This window comes from Malaya genurostris, chromosome 3 (assembly GCF_030247185.1).
Source record: "Malaya genurostris strain Urasoe2022 chromosome 3, Malgen_1.1, whole genome shotgun sequence".
NCBI classification, from domain to species: Eukaryota; Metazoa; Arthropoda; class Insecta; order Diptera; family Culicidae; genus Malaya; species Malaya genurostris.
Genome location: NC_080572.1, coordinates 285,129,431 through 285,135,430, shown reverse-complemented (window position 1 = coordinate 285,135,430; position 6,000 = coordinate 285,129,431). Strand labels below are relative to the sequence as shown.

Sequence of the window (6,000 nt, the reverse complement as noted above, 5' to 3'; positions counted from 1 at the left end):
TCGCTTTTAAAATTGTATCGTAAATCGAGCTACCCCTCTGTAACTGGTAATGTCAAAATGGTATCTTATGAAAAATGTTTAAAATTGGCAACGCGGTCAGAGAAATTGTTGTTGTCAAAATACCAGTTAATGTAACCCTAGTTACCATTGTTTATCTTTTCAATGTAATCGTTATCGGTTTCATTATTGCACCAGCCCAATCTAGAGCAACTCTAACGCTCTCATTGTCGACTGCGGATCTAGTTCGGAATTGAGATTTTTTTGGCTTGCTAATTTTCTATTTAATTATATATTCTGTTCACTAATAATATGTATTCTTATAGCCTCTCTTCAAAGTTCGTAAAGACCCGAAACTAAATACCGACCGCTTTTGAGTTTATGTACGGCGTGATGCTCAGAGGGCGGAGAAAATCTCACCGTGAGACCGGAATGATCTTCAACCCATTGCATTGTAGCACTCAGATGAACAGTATGACCCCGAATGTTGGTATTGTGCTGCAATTTTGATAATATAGCTACTTGTTAAAATCATTACTTGTTTGTACATTTCGGTGTCGAAAATTCCGTGGTAGTGCTAAAAAAGCCCGGCATTTTAGTCTCGATCGTGATTGCCATTATTTAATACTTTTAAATGTAATAATAAGCCTTCACAAATTTTATATGACATCTTCACTAATATTGAAATTATTTAAAAGTCCTACAATAAATGAATGTTTATTACTTGTGAAATATGCAGCGATTACAATTTCAATCAACTGTGATCTGTTCTTCGCTGATATGATTGGATTTAATGATATATGTGGATAGCCACATGCCGCTGTTTGAAGGAATCAAAAGAAGTGGACGGAACCGTAGGTCAAGTGGCCTACCCTAAAATGCGAAAACGGAGTGTCTCTTTTTAACTCTTCTTTTTCTTCTGTTGTAGGCATATTAAGAAACCGTGTAGAGCTAAAAAGGCATCCTAGTGTAAATAAAACATTTTTGTTTTATTCCTTTTTTATGATAATGAACAATATCCATCAGGATGCGATTTAGCGGACCATATTTATCTATTAATCCAATTTCAATTGCATTTCATTTGAGAGAATTAGAGAACAGCTGTCGGTTTTGATATGAGAGTTCACAATCAATCTTAGATTAGATTTTGTATTAGTGGTAATCGAAAACATGATAAAATGTTGAAACGTGAATAATTTAAGAAAATGATCGGCTTTACTGCATCTTTCAGGGTTGTTGGTCTATTTGAAAGATATTTAAGGTATAGTCGCGCATACTAATGAACTATCCAATATTACAAATATATTTCTGATTCATTTTCCAACATATATTTCTGAATTATTTTAGTTATGGCATAAAATTTGAGCCTTTTTGCACAATTTTATACCATTTCTGACATTTTGACTTTCTAGCCGATGCAAATTAGATTCTAGATGTTGTCCATCGCTAATTATCAGGCTGATTATGAGTTTCAGAGTTATCAACGATATAGTTGAAACCGTGTTGATATTTTGCTGGTTTTGTTGAATACTTCTTCATAAACTAGTACTTCTAAAGGTTATTAAAAGCTGTCATTGTTATGACCTGGAAAATAGTCTCATTAGAACAGTAAATTTTGAGATCTAGCAGTTTTTATTCGTATCTTCATTTCATTTAAATAAATCCGCTAAAAAATAGCCTGTTTAACAAATACACTACAGTTTTCTGAAGTTTTTTGTACTAATCGCTTTTTATAATCGAAATGAGCTGCATATTAAAATTTGTTATTTGTTTTTATGAAGGTATCTTGGTAACTAGCTCGTAGCAACATATACAGTGTTGCTCGAAAATTTTTCTTTTGTCATTAACAAGGGGCTGTTCAATAAATGGAAACTGATGGTAAATCGCTCACAGACACTTTTTATTCCAATTTTTCTTCGGAGTGTCTGGTCGTGTCGTCGACCGCATGTTGGAAAACGTGTCCTCGAAAATTTGTCGAAGCATTTCGTATTATAATTTGTATTTGCTAACAGTGTCGCCGACGACACGACCCGACACTCCGAATAAAAAGTGTTCGTGAGCGATTTACCGCCAGTTACCACAAATATAGCGACCCCTTGAAAATGATAATAATAATTTTCTTGCGCAACACTGTTTGAGTTGCTAAGAACTCGTTACCAAGGAGCCCCATAGTAAATAAATAAACCGTAGTGTCGAATAAAATCAAAACCGATTTTCCCTAGTGATTTCAAACTTCTACAAGACCAAATGTATATTAGTGATTGATTTTATTTTTGAAATTATCCTGAGTCTCGACTTGATCTTGCTGGATTACTCTGCGGAGGACGATTCAACAAGGCAGAATAAGTATTGGATCAGTTTCACACAAGGTTAAAAAGTCTGATTGTTACTTTGGCATTTCATTATGACGAATCGTTTCAGAACACCAAATATGACACCTGGACCACGCGATGGGGTAATAAGTATCAGGCCATAATAAAACATGTCGGGAAGAAATATGACTGTTTGAGGACTGCAATGTGGTCGAGAATTGGCTGTCTATGCAAATGCGAGTTGAACGATCTTCCAGAAGAGTTTAGAATTTTACGACACTGCAAGTAGTTTGAAAGTAATCTTTTCGATCGTATTGAATATTTTTGTATATTTCGAATTACAGAACTATCCTGCACCAGATCCAAGTTCAACAGTTGACCATGTAGGGTATCTGAGGTATTTTGGCCACTCTAATATATTTTAGCCCGGCGTACATATTTCTGGATATAATCAGAACTAAGTACATAAGTTCATCATGTCTCAGAATTTAAAAAAAATTTCCATTCATAAACTTATTAGGTATGAATATGTACTTCATTTTGATTATAATTAAAAATATATGCACCAGGCCAAAATATATTACAGTGGCCGAAATAACTCCGTTGCCCAATTTGTTAACAGTTAAAAGACCAGTTTTTTATCCCTATCGCGATTATCAAAATTAAATACCTCTAATAAAAAAAATAAGAAATTGGACCCATGGATTTTTTTTAACTTTGAGCGAAGTGATTGTTTTTTTTTCTAATTGATACGAATTATATGTACTGCAACGTGCTTTAGATCGTAGCTTTCACTTGATGATACCGCAAAGATGCAAGCTCAATTCAGTATCTGTTTAAACACGTCCAGAAACTAATTTAGAGCAAGCATTAATAGGTCGATTCATAGTTTCGTCTATAAAAGATTCTGATATTCGAATGCCTTTTTATCTTCGATTTCGAAATTCGGTATGGTATCGATTGATGTAATAAATTATGCACAATTCCGCTAGCGAAGATAAATCCTACGAATATTTCCTAATACGTTTTTTCCTAATACGAATCTAAACCATCAAACCTCTTTGAAAAATATAACAGTGTGGCTTCGAAGACCGCTGCAAAGAAACCGTACGATCCTCAAATGAATGGTTTCTCTGTAAAGATGGTAGAGCTGCTCTGTAGCGAAATAACCTTCGCTTTTAAAAATATTTAGATTTAAATTCCTCTTTCAACTGTTATGAAAAGATTAAGGTAAATAAATGATACTACGGTAACGGTAACTGTTATTCCAAAAACAACAGTTTTTCAGACTGCGTTGCCAGTTTCAAACATTTTTCAAGTGATGTCATTTTGACATTACGAGTTACTGAGGGGTAGTTAAATTTGTGATACAGTTTTTAATAGTGAGTGGCAGGTCGTGTCGTCGGTGTCGCTCTAATGCGATATCGATACCAAAAATACCCGATTCTTGAAAAAAAGTATCGATACCTCAAAGTATCGACTCGGTATCGGACATCCCTACTGATCACAGTACTGCAATAATGCTTGAAAGAAATGCAGTAAGCATTTTGACATTTTCAGATAAAATCTGGTAACGACGGTTTTGTCTGAGCGCAAGTTTGCTAGCTTCGCCCTCAGTCCATTCATTTCCCATAATAAGTAAACAGTATTTGAAATGCAGAGATGTTCGATTTGAGTTCGACATGCGATCACAAGACCGTGAACCGACAGTGAATCATTCGAGCTGCCTGTAGGAACAAAAATAAATTCGCTTACCACAGATTATCTGCTGAAGCGTCGTACCCCACGCAGAATCGCGTAGTTTTCTGCTTGAGACACAGTACAGTATCCACCAAGTGAATGATACTGCTGTAATCTCATTTCACGACAGTAGACATCGGCAGAATCCAACAGAGAACCGTCATAAAAGATAATTGTTCGATGAATCGCGTTTCTGTATTCTAAATGTATATAGATTTGTAAATAAATGATTATGATTACGGCGGTATATCTTCGGATTTATGTAACAGTATAATACTGATATTAAACTTAATCTAATTTAAATAGTTATCCCTGAAAAATCGTAAGAAAATAATTTTTTCACAGTGATTGCATAACCTTTCTTTATGAGAAAGCAAAAATGGGTCTCCTCGCAAAAATAAAATGTTGGTCCAAACGTTGTACCAAACCTCTTGAGTAGTGTTAAGAAGAAGGCTCGTGCATTTCGATATGGTATTGAAGTTGAATAAAGCGAACATGGAAAAAGTTGATTGATATCTTTGAATTGATTCGCCAAAGGTTTGGAGATGATTTTCTTGTGATGCAATTCGATTTCATACACCCTTTGTGATGATCAGTCGCTTCTTACCTTGATGCATCGAGTAAGGAGAAATATCGGAATCTGTCATCGAGCAAAATAAAAATTAGAGGGTTGTATTCAAGACACGACCGAGCACAATAACATTAAAAATGAAACGTTTCTAGGGTCTTCATACTAAATACAAAAATAAAGATGATAATGATGATGATACACTAAACTTCACTACACTTTAAAGTTACTTGAAAGCTCACTTTTAGATACAAACAACCTAAAGATTTAAACCTGAACAAATGAAACTATTTTATTTTATGATGATAATTTTCGAGAAACGTACAAACTTATTAATTTGATTCGATTTATATCGTTTATTTACCCCCAGTTTCAACCTAATAATGGTCGTTCACTGGGTGGACTTATTAATTTTATAAACAATTAATCGATCCAAGAGAATGTTGCACCAGTAATCTCAGTAATGGTGTAATTTTATGAATCCTTCAAAATCGTCGATAATCTTCGGAAAGTGTCGGTAAATAATATGGCAACAATACGACGAAGAAAACATGTGAAACAGTCCGCATAAAATATTTAGTTACTTACATTGATTTTCGCTTTGACATATTAGGAATATACGGAATGGATACGCAACAAAATTCCGAATTTTTTTTTTAACACATGAATAAACATTGTCATAGTTACAACGCGTGTAGCCATCAGACGCTTATTGTTTTGAAGCAAATAATAATTCAACTGAAACTGGTCATTAACTAAATTGTACGAGGGTTCATAGTCAAACGATACATGTAAAATTTGTTCGTATGGGAATGAAGATTTAAGTATGCAAACCGATCCGTTGACAAATTAAAACATTTTTAAGCGTACAATATTGAAGCTTTGGAATCATTTAAATTAGGAAAATCCATTAACAAATCATCGAGTAACAAGCGCTCCAAATTAGATCCGGAAAATCTATCGCCGATAATTCTAAATTGGCCTGATAGTTACCAGGGAACCAAAATAAAATACTCAATTCAAACCTATTTTTCAATGGTATGCAATTGAAATATTCAAATGACATTATCTCATAAGTTTAAGTTAAATGTTTCCGAATCGATTAGTTGTTGAATTAAATAAATCCATCAACAAATGACTGAGTCATAAGCGTTCAAAATTATGACAGAAAAATTTTACGCGATTAGTTTTGCATGTTTTAAATTGACACCCAGCCTCGGGAAGCGAAGTGTAAGGCATTTTTAATGGCAAAATCGACCAAAAATTTGCCAAATACATGGGATATTTCAAAAGAATCGGTAACCACGCTGATTCGGTTCTTCAATAGCTAGATGATATATAAGATACTCAAGCGAACACGGTGTTGCAGACAACAGGAAATTT

The 6,000-nt window shown here is 34.2% G+C and overlaps 1 long non-coding RNA gene across 1 annotated transcript; it reads left to right on the top strand.

The window, feature by feature from the left end:
- Positions 1 to 2,202: 2,202 nt before the first annotated feature.
- On the top strand, positions 2,203 to 2,971 carry LOC131434551 (uncharacterized). Its single transcript, XR_009230351.1, has 3 exons — positions 2,203 to 2,366; positions 2,419 to 2,594; positions 2,654 to 2,971. It is a non-coding gene; the product is annotated as an uncharacterized LOC131434551 (long non-coding RNA).
- The last annotated feature ends 3,029 nt before the right edge of the window (positions 2,972 to 6,000 follow it).